At 46.7% G+C, this 12,816-nt stretch overlaps 1 long non-coding RNA gene across 1 annotated transcript; it reads left to right on the top strand.

Annotated features, from left to right (window-relative positions):
- Positions 1–3,638: 3,638 nt before the first annotated feature.
- LOC144727953 (uncharacterized) lies at positions 3,639–12,473 on the top strand. Its single transcript, XR_013587460.1, has 4 exons — positions 3,639–3,781; positions 11,249–11,263; positions 11,924–11,941; positions 12,444–12,473. It is a non-coding gene; the product is annotated as an uncharacterized LOC144727953 (long non-coding RNA).
- Positions 12,474–12,816: the final 343 nt, after the last annotated feature.

Genomic DNA, 12,816 nt, shown 5'->3' with positions numbered 1-12,816 from the left:
GGTTAATGAATGCATGTGATTGACAATGGGTATCCCTTGCCGGTTGCGTTACTTATATGGTAACCAGACTGTGTTGCAGCGGTTTATCATATGAACAGCTTAAAATGTTATCTTCATTAGGCAATTCACGTTGACAGAATCATTGTATATTTTTATTAAACACAGCAAAACAATTCATAGAAGATTATATGTTTTGTATTACGTGTACCACCACTGGTACGTGGACAGCTTCTCAGTGGTACGCAGTTGTCTGTCTCGCCTCCCCTCGTCAAGTAGTACGATGGGCCACGTCGACAGGACTGTGACGAGCCTTGTGCTGGAGACGACTTCGTTGCGTGTGACATTGCGGGACTGAGTCGGCCTTCTTTGCAAGGCCCCCACGGGCCACTGGCGGCCCCCGTGGTGGCCTTTAGTGCGGCCCCTGGCGTGCGGCCTCCCCTACAAGACACACAGCGTGACAGCACCACCCCACCACCATCATCGTCGTCGTCGTCGCCATCATCAGCAGCTGGTGTCAAACCCAACAATGGTTGTAAATGTGTGGCGGCTCTCACAGTGACGATGTCTTATCGGCTCACGTGCCACCCCACGTTCTCTGACAATTAGTGAAGGTCGCTGCTGTAGGAGATGGAATTGTTTGCCAGAGGCTTGGTCCAGGAGAGAAAGGAAATATAAAAGCATGCAACCGTTGCTGCGTATTGTTGCAGGCAGCCATTTAATCAACAACAACAGCAAAGTTTGACATGACTTTGCATAATAAGCTTACAAATTCCTCCGAAACGAATGCATACAAGACATATGCCACCTGACGATTGACACTAAACAGAACATCTGTCACAGCAGCGTGCGTTTGAATGCATTCGAACATTCATCTGAAGCAAAGTTATCTCGACAGGAACTGAGTGCTCACGAACCGTGACCGCGTGTCATTTAAGTCGACAAGCAATTTCCAAACAAGCAGAAATATATTGTAAGCAGAAAACAACGCAGGCATTCTGAAACTAATCTTCACCTGAGTGACCTTCCCCCCCCCCACAGCTTTTGCGTGACTCCTTAAAGTCAGAGTCAGGGCTCACGTCCAGAAGGGTACAATCGTAAACGTTCACGACACGAGGAAATCAACTTGAGAATTCCCCCCCACCGACCTCCTCGAACGAAACACAACGGCGCAGAGAGAAGAGAGAAGAGCTGAGAGCTGTCACCGGCGGTGTCCCGGGGTTGAAGCGGCGAGTCCTGGGCGATGGGGCAGCAGCTTTCTTTCCCTGTGCATTTGCATATCGCGAGAGAACTAAACTCAAAGCACAGCAATGAATTAGTCTTAGCCAAAGGGGCTCATTAGAACACGCAATACCAAGACGAGACGTTACCCGCCCCTGTCTTTTGACATCTGTGGAAAAGAGCTTCACAACTCATCTGATTCCTCCTGCAGTCTTGAGAAAGACAAAGAGTGCACCCGGAAAGAGGTCTCGTGCAAGTATTTTGCATAGAAGCAGGGAGGGGAAATCCCCCCGGGCAAGGGCACCTTTTGTTCCCCGGCGAGACGACGGTGGGCGGAATGCGCCACTCACTCGTGGCACAATGAATGTTCCAGAGTCTTTTGTCTTTGAGAAATGTGAACCTGGCCGCAATAACCACACTGATGTGTCGTTCAGGTAACTCTGACAACGGTGTACAAACATGACAACGCGTATGTTTGCGTGGCCAATTTCAACAAGAAACTTCGTTTTTTTTTTTATAAACAAAGGTACCTCGCTCAGATCTGAGCACTCTACTCACAGAACGTGAATCATAATAACGGCTGCGACATACACAAAAAAAGTTTAAAGTTATTTTTTAAAATGTAATTATTCCTTGTAATAGTATATATGTTGTGTGTCTCTTAACTATATTCTTTGGTTCTTTCGGTAAAGTCACGTAGGTATAACAAATAAAATAAATCACGACGAGGTATAAAAATAAAATAAATCAGACGTTTCGGGCACAACACAAGCGTCGTGATTGATTTTATTTTATTTTTATACCTACGTGACTTTACCGAAAGAACCAAAGAGTATGGATTACTGCAGTCACGAAAGCTTCAAATCAAGATTGTCTCTTAACTGTGATTCTTATTGTTAGCTTCAATGTTAGGTTAGTAACACTTCGTCACTAATGGACCGGAACTTGAGCATGTGGCTGACACGTTGTCAAGGTAAGAACCCTGAAGTAGATCCCTCAGGCCCTCGGGGAACTGGTCTCTGGGTTGTGCTCAAGGCCAGGACCAAGACCACTCATGGGGAGGGCAGCCTTCAGACGCTGTGGGCCTCGCCTTTGGAACGACCTGCCTGAGGATCGGAGGGCATTAGAATTGGTGAATGTTTTTAAACGAAATCTTAAAACATACCTTTTTAAAATTGGCTTTTATTAAAATGCTTTTATTACGTGTTTTTTATGCACTTTATGATACTTGTAATTAATTATGTGATGTGCTTTTTTAAAATGTATTATTCTCATCGTTATATACATTGCGTCAGTCCCTTAGTTTAGTCCTGTAAAGCACTTTGTATTGCATTCTTTGCACGAATTGTGCCATATAAGCAAAGTTTGATTTGATTTTTATTTGATTTAGGTAAGGCCCACTGAGCTGTGTAGCTCTTTCTCAGAAGTGGCCTGGTCACAAATGATAACTCGACGAAGTGGCTGATCACCGTGTGGAAGTGTATAGCAGCCAAACACTCTAAACGCGTGTTTATAAACGTGGAGGGAAAACCCGGAGGACCCGGAGAAATATGCACGCGACCACGGGGAGAACATGCAAATTCCAATTATACAGCAGGCGTCAGGGTCAGGATCGAACCCACGACTTCCTGCACGCCGAAACGATCACTCCCTCCTTCCTTGTTGAACCAATTCTACAATATTTGCACCCTTGTTATTGTGCTAAAGTAGGGGTCCGGCAACCCAAATAACATGATTAGATTGTTTTATTTATTCGGTAAAAATAAATCAATATTTCAGGAGCTGGTGAACTTTAGAGACGGCGGTGGTCCTTAATAATTATTAACGCGTCACGAAGCAGTTCCTTGAAGAGCCCCCAGAGCAGCAGGTTACTAACCCCTGCACATGGTACACTGGACTCCCATGGTGAACTGGACTCTCATGGTAAACTGCAGTTCCATGGTAAACTGGACTCCCATGGTGAACTGAACTCCCATGGTAACTAGACTCCCATGGTAACTAGACTCCCATGGTAAACTGGACTCCCATGATGAACTGGATTCCCATGGTAAACTGGTCTTCCATGGTAAACTGGACTCCCATGGTAAACTGGACTTCCACGGTAGCATCCTCCTCTTCGTGGATGTTCTGCTCGAATGTTTAAACGACCGTTTCAACTCGAACGCGGCACAAGATTGTCCCTCTGCCATAGCAGCCCTCGTCTATAGAAGCGTGGGGAGAGGAGGGGGGTCTAAAAACTTGGAATAGCTGAACAGTGGCACAAGAAGCACGCATCTCATGACTCGCGACTACAACCTCGGTCTCGCTAAACCTCCCACCACCGTAATCACCGATACGATCACCACCACCTCCTCCTCCGCCACCATCACCACCACCATCGCCGCCACTTCCTCCGCCTTGCGTATATAAGGGCGAAAGAGAGAATACCGGTGGTGATTAGAGTTTCTGTCACAGTGTGACGAGACATTTAGCGTTCAAATCATATCGTCCACAGTCGCCATGGGGCACCTCCTCCAGCCTCTGCTGATCATCACCTGCGTTCCATGGCTCCTCGGATTCACGGGTGAGCATTGCATTGCAGCGCATTGCGAATGCGTTACACGTACACATCCACGCACGCATATACATGCACATTATACAGCCACATGCACCTCCTCGTTCTCTTCCATAGGTATCCACATCATTGTATTTGGAACATGAGTTAAACCACATCCTGTAATACAGCACTCAGCACAGCGTTGAAATGCGCGTTAGATATCATTTGAAACCAAAATCTACTTTCATTTCCTTAGCATCGTTCGCGTGGCAGGTGTATTAAACGAACCGGGGTGCCGTCACGCCAGGTCACGGCTCGGAATTTAAGTTGTCGGGCAGCCCGCGCCACGCACCCAACGCTGTGCCCACACACTCGACACCTAGATTTGAATTTTCTCGGCAGTCGTCGTGACGAAAGTGTCGAGTTGTGTTGTTGTCCGAGATGAGAGATAGTCACGGAGTGCGGTCGCGGCTTCCTCGCACCGTGACGCCTGCAAAGGGGCGCCAGGGGTCAGGGGTCGGCAACCACAATAACAGGAAGAGCCAAAGAAAGCTGTCTCTGGTGTGGACCAATCAGTTTCAAAGACAATGCAAATATTATCAAAATATGTTTTTGTTTGCATTCTGACCACAAGTCTTGTGGTTAATGCAGTGACATGATTCCTTGTTAAAGGTTTCAGTTTGGTGTTTTAACATCTTAACGCCTGTTTTGTTGCCAGAAAAAAGGGGAAAACCTATTCTCAGGAAGAGCCAATTTCTTCTAATTCTTCTCAATATTCTGAAAACACGCATCAAACATTTCAGACAGGTGGATAAAACAAAATAATTAAACACAGGTGGCTGTGGTACGAGTAGATATACAAACACCTGTGCCCTGCTTAGCTCAGAGCTTAGGCCCCATTTACAGCCAATTAAACCAGTGGCCTAAAGCAGAGCCTACGGGCACGCGGTCTGTAATCCAGCACTGTGGAGGCAGCGAGGATTGGTTGATCGCATAAATGTTGTGAAACTTCCATCCCGTGGGCGTCCAGGAGGAGCCTTTGCCTGGCTTGCCAGGAAAAGTCGGTTCAGGAAAATTGTGGACTCTGCCTGTTGCCTCTCCACGGGATAGAGTGTTTCCCCCTCGCACACGTCGGCGTTCTCCGGGCGCTCCTGTTTCGTCCGACATATAAACACCCATTGATTGTCCGGTAACACCTTGGTATATCGAGGACTGCAGAGCTTGGGAATTCGTTGTCAGTGCTGGCTGCTCACCGCGTGGCTGCCGCTGCCGCCTTCTCTTCCCTCGCCTGTGGTTCCTCCTCCTGGTGCCTCACGGTCGTTCGCTCCCTCGCTGTACGACAGCGATTATTATGATTGATTCTGTGATAGAGAATGTCCTCATCGCACGCACGAGTCTTCTCCTGGAGCTCCCGTTTTCTCCCAACATGTATTGACACTTATTAATTGGTCGATAACATCTTCATACGTAGAGAACCATCGAGCTTTGGCAATTATTGGCGCCAGCTCGTTGCCTGGCTGCTGCTGCTGCCTCCCAGCTTTTCCTGTCGTTCCTCCATGCACCTATGAGTCGCTCTTCGAGAGTGCGTGAATACTGTGCGGTCTGTTACTATTTTATTATTTCCTTTGTCGTTACAGCCTCATCAAATATATGTACACATTTCCGTCAAAAAGTGCAAAAACATTATTCAAATGTAGCAATGTAATGATAACGTGACATATGCGAATTAGCGTTCTATTTAAACCTCCAAAGTTTAAATGTATCATGTTTACAATGTTGAACTTAACATGTTTTTCTACAATAATAAAAAAGTATTTGTAAATAAATTAATAATCGAAAGGACGGACACAAAAAACATAATTTAGTAAACATCAAGCGAGTTTAAGTCGAAATAATTGACACGCGACACATTTCATAACAGTGATATAATCAGGATACGATGATAAAAGACGCGAAGAAGAGTTTCTCAACGTATCCATAATAGAGGTGTTTTGGGTTAGATCGCATCAATATAAATGTGTATTTAAACCCGGAACCACCCGACACGGCCAATTCGTAGGGGTTGTCACGTAAACAAAACGTGCCAATTCGTTACTAGTACAGCACACCGGTGTGTTGGAGAGTAAACCCACAACATTCACAATTCGAGTACGACGTTTCGCCGGTTATTACAACCAGCCTCAGGCAACAGCCAGAGTTGATCAACTTCCAGTAATCGTTAGTGTAAACCCAGCACGTGTTACACAGTGAATGCCATGAAGCAGGAATCAGGGTGTGGGTCAGGAAATGGTGCTTTGTTTAACACCTCCATGCCTCTATGCTGGTGCACAGCTGTGGTACACACCCGTGGTGCACACCTGTGGTTCACAACTGTGGTGCACAGCTGTGGTGCACACCTGTGGTGCACACCTGTAGCGCACACTAGTGGTGCACACCTGTGGTGCACAGCTGTGGTGCCCGCCTGTGGTGCACACTTGTGGCGCACACCCGTGGCGCTCACCCGTGGTGCACACCCGTGGTGCACACCTGTGGTGCACCCCTGTATTGCACACATGTGGCGTACACCTGTGGCGCACACCTGTGGCGCACAGCTGTGGTGCACACCTGTAGTGCACACCTGTAGTGCACACCTGTGGTGCACACCTGTGGGAAGAGTTTGTGCAGTGATATACAACGTAGAAAAAATACTGTTAATAGTAATATAGGTGGAGCAGGCAGGTAAAGATTACTTCAGCTCATAATGCTATTACATAAAATTCCAACGGTACGCCCAACTGCTTGATAAAACACGCAGTCTAAGAATTTGCGGGTGGGAGATATTTGGAGTTATTCCTTAAAACGATTCAACTCCAGAACCCTTGGTTGATGAGGAGTCAGCGGGATTTCGATGCAGCTGAAACCTTTGTCACAATCTCCATTAACATTTATATGGAGAGGCGTTTCTCCCGAATTGATATTTCCAAGGAAAGAGTGGCCAGGCCTCACCATGGAATTACTCTGCTGACTTAATTCCCATAACACAGTCCTCATTTCTCTTTGTTTAGTTTTATTATTAATAAATCATGTTTATTAAAAGCACGACTTATAGCAGAAAAATATTTCTAGAATTGGATACAATGTTTGATTGAAAACTCAGATTATTGAGATAGTTTGATGTACGAGTCAAGCCCTTTATCTCCAGTGCCACGCAGGCAGAAATACTAAATAGCACAGAGTTCAACATTTAATGCCAGCAAAAACCTTGCTGCATTCATGACAATGCAATTCAAAATCAGAATATTTATTCATACTGGAGGATTCTGATGAGCTATAAAACTATTCGTCACATATGTCCAATTTGTATTGATATGCTACGATGGATGCGTTGACATGCTGGGGCAGAGGTCAGGGTGTTCTCGCCTGATTTAAACATCTTTTGTTTAAACAAAAATGTATTTTACCACTTCCCCATCTACATTTCCGAAATGTCAGTCGAGTAAGCGTTGCGTCCCTGCACATTCCACGCATTCTATAAAATACAAAACCTAACATTTGACTCCATTGTTCACTTGATGTTTTCTTACACGTCAGCCGGACAAACATATCTATACCATCTTGTCACGCAAACATCTTCACTACAGTCAGCCTCCATGGAAATTTACCCAAAGCGTGTATAAACATAAAATATGATGATGATGTTGATAAACCCATCAACAGAGGGAAATGCCTGCAAGCTGAAAACGAATATAAATTAACAACACTTAAAGGTGTGAGCACAAACAGCAGGGTGGCATGATTATTGTATGCATCGCCCTGCTGTGATGGGGTTTCCATAGCTGTCACCCCACACGCTGACTCTGTATTCTTGGACAGGGACATTGAGTTTTTAGGTCCATATGGCATATAGCCGTTAAAATACGGGCACAACAAAAATAATACGTCCAAATAAAAAAAGTGTATTGTTTAACCCTTCATAATTTTACGTGTTTATTGTTATACATTTACAACATGAGTGTGTGCATCCACATATCAAGCAAGCATCAGCATACTAGATCGAAGACAGTAGCATGATTAGCATCATTGATACCAATTAGAAAAATTAATACGTAAAACAGTTTTTGTTTCGTAACATAATTTGTGTCTATTTGTTTGTGTTTCTCCCTCGTGATGGGACTTTGTAGGATGAACGATGAGATTTATAGGGGGCACGGGGTGACCAATAAAGGGTTGTTACAGCGATGGTTTTCTCAAATTTTTTGCCGTCGGGCTGGAATCGAACTCGGACGACTCGTACAACAACACCACTACCCCGCCGTTCGCCACCAAGCCTGTGCCAGGCTAGGTGCACTCCGAGGCTGTCGCGTGAAGTGTCGCTGGCTCGCTGCTGACAGGAGGAGGTCTCGGGACAGACCCAGGTGGTGCCATGGGTTGGCCGACTGAGATGGCCGGCAGCTGCACCACCACCAGCTGTACCCCCCACCCCCTTGCTGTGCCGACTTGCTGCACTTTATCCGCCCGACGCAGTATTAGTAGCAGGGATTTCGCGACCAATATTATCCATAATACAGTTTTTTTGGGGTGTTAGATCGCGTAAATATATAAATGTGTCGCTAAACCCTCCACCACCCGACACAGCCCACGAGTAAGGTTTGTCACGTGAACAGAACGTGCCAATTCATTACTAGTACAGCACACCGGTGTGTTGGAGAGCAAATCCACAACATTCACAATTTGAGTACGACGTTTCACGAGTAATTACAACTAGCTTCATCAGGCTGTCGCCTCACTAATTATCTGTGTCGGTTGGTGGCGGGTTTAACGACACATTTATAAATTTACGCGATCTAACCCCCCAAAAAAACCTGTATTGTGTACTCGACTCTGTCGACGTTATGTTGTACGGCACGTGGCCAACCGCGCGAATTAGGTGCGGAGTGGTGGAAGGAAAACAAAGTGAAGCACAAAGGACAGGTCGCGTCTCGCGGTCGGGTTCACGTGCGGGCAGACAGGCGACAGCTGAGGACACGGAACGGAGCTTTAGCCGCACAAAGCCCCGACAGCGATAGAAGACCGCTGACTCGAAACGCCAACCTGGGCATTATAAACTTCCCTGGTTCTCCTCTCACTCAGTGCCGGATTATCCAAGTAGCAAAAATAGCTACATATGATGCTACGGGCCCGCACTTTCAAGGGCTCCGCGCTAAATGCTTTAAACCTAGAATTTCTGGTTCAGTGATTCTGCACTTGCTCTATACCGCCTTCAACTTTTACGAACGACTGGGTGTTCAGGTTAGCGATTTGTGAAATGAAATTAACCTCATGGCGGTACCCCGGGGTACCATAGCACCCCGGCTCTCGCACAATGTCCGTGATGCAATCGTTTTTAGTCTGTTGATGGTCGGCGATGCGGCAATCGACTCATCTCGACGAGCTGCACACGATGCACCACTACGGTGCGTACGAGCGTTCAGGGTTTCAGCGCTATCGTCCTCGCTGCGTTTCGACATCGCGGAGTGGCACCGGTTTTGGATTGATTGGTACCCCAGTCGCAGAGTTAAGTACACCCCTGGAAAAAATAGTGTCCCAGAAATAAAATATGTAATTGCCTCAGTCAGTTTGTATTATTTGGTACCCAGGGGTACTGCCATGAGCATCATTTGCTACAGGCCCCGCACGAGCTTTATCCGGCACTGCTCCCACTGCTTCCCGCTCGGCCGATTACTTTAAATTCTCGTGGTTGACGGTGATCCCCCGCATCGCAGAGTCTGTGGGTGTTGTAGCTTGTCGCGTCGTTAGTCCCCAAGGCGGTACCGGGTAGGTTTTTGTCGGCTGAGTGCGGATTCCCCGTAATGCTTATGAACAATGACCTCAGGTAGCATGAGGGCGTCTCATGACTCGCTACATACTCGGATAAAATGTTTATGAATACATACTTGGCTCGTTTTCACATACCTGTCAACCCCTAGTCAGTGCCCACCTTATTCAATTCAAACCTTACAGGTCACCCCGTGCCCTTATAAATCTCAATGTTCACCCTACAAAGTCCCATCCCAAGTGTAGTGTTGTGGATTCAGGAGACGCCGGAGACGGTTCTTGGAGGCAACACTGTTTATTAAACCACCTCGCTCGGCAGCACAGTCCCAGAACACTCAGGGTTACTGCCCTACTGTACCACTGTCTGGGGAGGTACTGCCTCCGGGCTAACGTGCCCTAACACAGGACTACACTCAGGCTCCTCCGGCTATGGGTGCCGAGGGGGAGGCTATTCTAGCTCGCCCTAGCCAGGGTGCGAGTTCCGACCACTGACCCACTTGACCCGGCCCTTACAAGGACGCCTTACAAGGACGTCGGGCCAGGGCTTCCCAGGGTCTCACCACTGAGCCGCACAGAGTCCCGGCCCTGGTAAGGACAGTGGGGCTCGGGGTCTCAGGGGTCCTATCTAGCTGCTCTTCGGCTTCTGTCTTCAGCTAGGTCCCGATCGGCTGGGGAGGTGCCCTTTTATACCCCTTGCCCATCGAGGGGTGGGGCTGCGTGGGATCCTAGATCCACCGCAGCCCCCCCCCCCCCCCGTTGGTAGCGCCGAATGCTTAGCTGTCTGGGATCCTGAGCCCCCCCCCCTCTTGGGCTGGTGCTGCAGCCCCTCCCCAGGCGGTACGAGGTACCGCCTGCAGATGGGCCCCGTCTACCACTGCCGGTAAGTGCGGCCCATCTACGGCACTACACAAGAGAGCAACACAAACAAAATAGACAAAAACATTTGTTTTGCCCGTATTGAAACGGCTGTATGCCATATGGACCTGAAAACTCAATTCCCCTGTACAAGTGTTGAGGTGCAAATGGCAACACGGAGGCAGGCCTTCAGGTAAGGGCTTGTGCCGGTTTATTATTAAGGGTTTAGAGACCTCCACCCGAGGTAGGTGCCCTACACTGGGTCCTTCACTTAGGCCCTCAGCTCTGTCTGTTCCTAGTTCGGCTAGCTCTAGGGCTCTCTCCCTCGAGTCGGATCGGGGGTACAGCCAACACCGACCGACCGGGGAGAGCAACACCTTCTATGACTACAGCCGGCTTCTCTCCAGACTCCCTGAGCTCTACCCCTGAATGTCTCTTCAACCGCTCTCTATCCTGGGCTCCCACAACGAACCAGCTTTCGTCACGGGGTCCCCCTTAAGTACCCCGGTTAGACATGACGTCCTCGCACCGCCCAGCGCACATGACGTCACGTCACATGACGTAATCGCACTGAGCAGCGTGCATGACGTCACATCCCCATATTACTCCTCTACACTAGTAACGAATTGGCACGTTCTGTTTACGTGACACTAAACCTTACTAATTGGCTGTGTCGGGTGGTGGCGGGTTTAACGACACATTTATATTCATGCGATCTAACCCAAAACAAAAACCTATATTTGGTTACTTATGTAGGGGAAACGTATTTTATGCAAAACAACATCATGGTTCTGCTAATCATGCATTTGTATCTTGTCTCTTTCAAATGAACCCGACCTGGCACAGCTACAACACAGGCTCGTAAGTAATCATTACTAACATCATCTCTGCACGTCGTCGTTGATTGTAGCAAGAGGACAACCACTGTTAAGCTGCAAGTCACCATTATTCAGGGTCTTGAGCCTGTCCACAAAATTGTTAATTTTATTGACCTCACAATGAAGGCCTGGATGAATCCCTGTATGCCAATAAACGTGCAGTGTTATGACTAAGTCAACCACTAACCACTGTGCCATGCTGCTGGAGTATAGAAGGGTGTACTACTGGATTATGGAGTAAATATACTGTATTTATATTGTTCTGTAAATATGACTTGGTCGTTCAAGTATGAAGAACAACACATTGCCATAAAATGTACATGCCATAGATGTGAATGGGTTTGATCTGTTTTAAATAATTATCGCTGGGTGCGGCCCTGAGCACTGCTGCTGCTAACCCCTGACAATCGCTATCATCTCTGTGCGATGCTTCAGTCAGCTCATTAGCTAGTAACCAGTGAACTTAAGTCAGATGTAGTCATGTCGGCAACACATTTTATTCACAACACTACTGCACATTGGAAGGCCCTGGTACGGATCGCATTGTTTTGGACACGTGCTTTTGAGATTCTCCACAACAATGATACAAAGACCCAGCTGATCATTGTGTTTTGTCTTTTTATGCCTTCACATTCGTCTACAGAATCTACTACCATCCCATGTAAGTCATCACGCTCACACGTGACTCACAGCACCACTTGCTGGTACCGGCAGCGCCACCGTTTAGGCCCAGCCTCATGAGCAGTGCCCCAAGCTTGGGATGTCATCTTCAGGGATCGAGCTTCTTGCAAGTGAAGACGTGATCTGACACCTACATTCTTCCCTCACCTGATACTGCCACAACAACGAAAACACCCCTCATTAAATTAACTAAATAATACTGTAGTCGTGTGACCATGTACAGGATAAAAAAAACTAACATACATATGATTGACTCACAGAGTTTATAGACTATTCTGAGACGATCCTGGCTATAGTTTTGCCAAACTGAAATGTTCGCATGCAGCAGGCAACGAGAAGGGAACATTGATCAATCAGGCATAGATGGAACATTGTATACCAAGGTCATAAATACGTGTACATGTGATTTTTTTTCATTGCAAAATGATCGTAATATTCATGTATTTGTACTTTGTCTCTTTTCAAATCACGATCTGGTTCAGCTACATCTACTGGTAAGTAATAATTTTCAACACAAACATATCAGTGCATGGTATGGGTCATTGTATAGAGAAAACAATAACTCGTGCTAACTGACCATGAATTGGTTCTAATTATATTTACCTTATTGATGATCAGCCGAATATTTCCTTCCATGGGATTGATCTTGTAACTTTCTGCGTAAAGCAATCTGGCCACTATGCCATTCTGCTGGATTATATAATTTTAATACTTATATTCTTTTGAATATAGGACTTGGTAGTTGAAATATGAAGACCAACCCCTCGATAGAAAATTTAAAATCCATTGATGCTCACGGGTTTGTCTGTTTTAAATCATAATTATCATTTGGTGTGGCCCTTAGCACTACTTCTG

Source organism: Lampetra planeri, chromosome 27 (genome assembly GCF_965212315.1).
Source record: "Lampetra planeri chromosome 27, kcLamPlan1.2.h2, whole genome shotgun sequence".
In the NCBI taxonomy this organism is placed as follows: Eukaryota; Metazoa; Chordata; class Hyperoartia; order Petromyzontiformes; family Petromyzontidae; genus Lampetra; species Lampetra planeri.
This window is presented reverse-complemented; position numbering and strand designations above follow the sequence as displayed.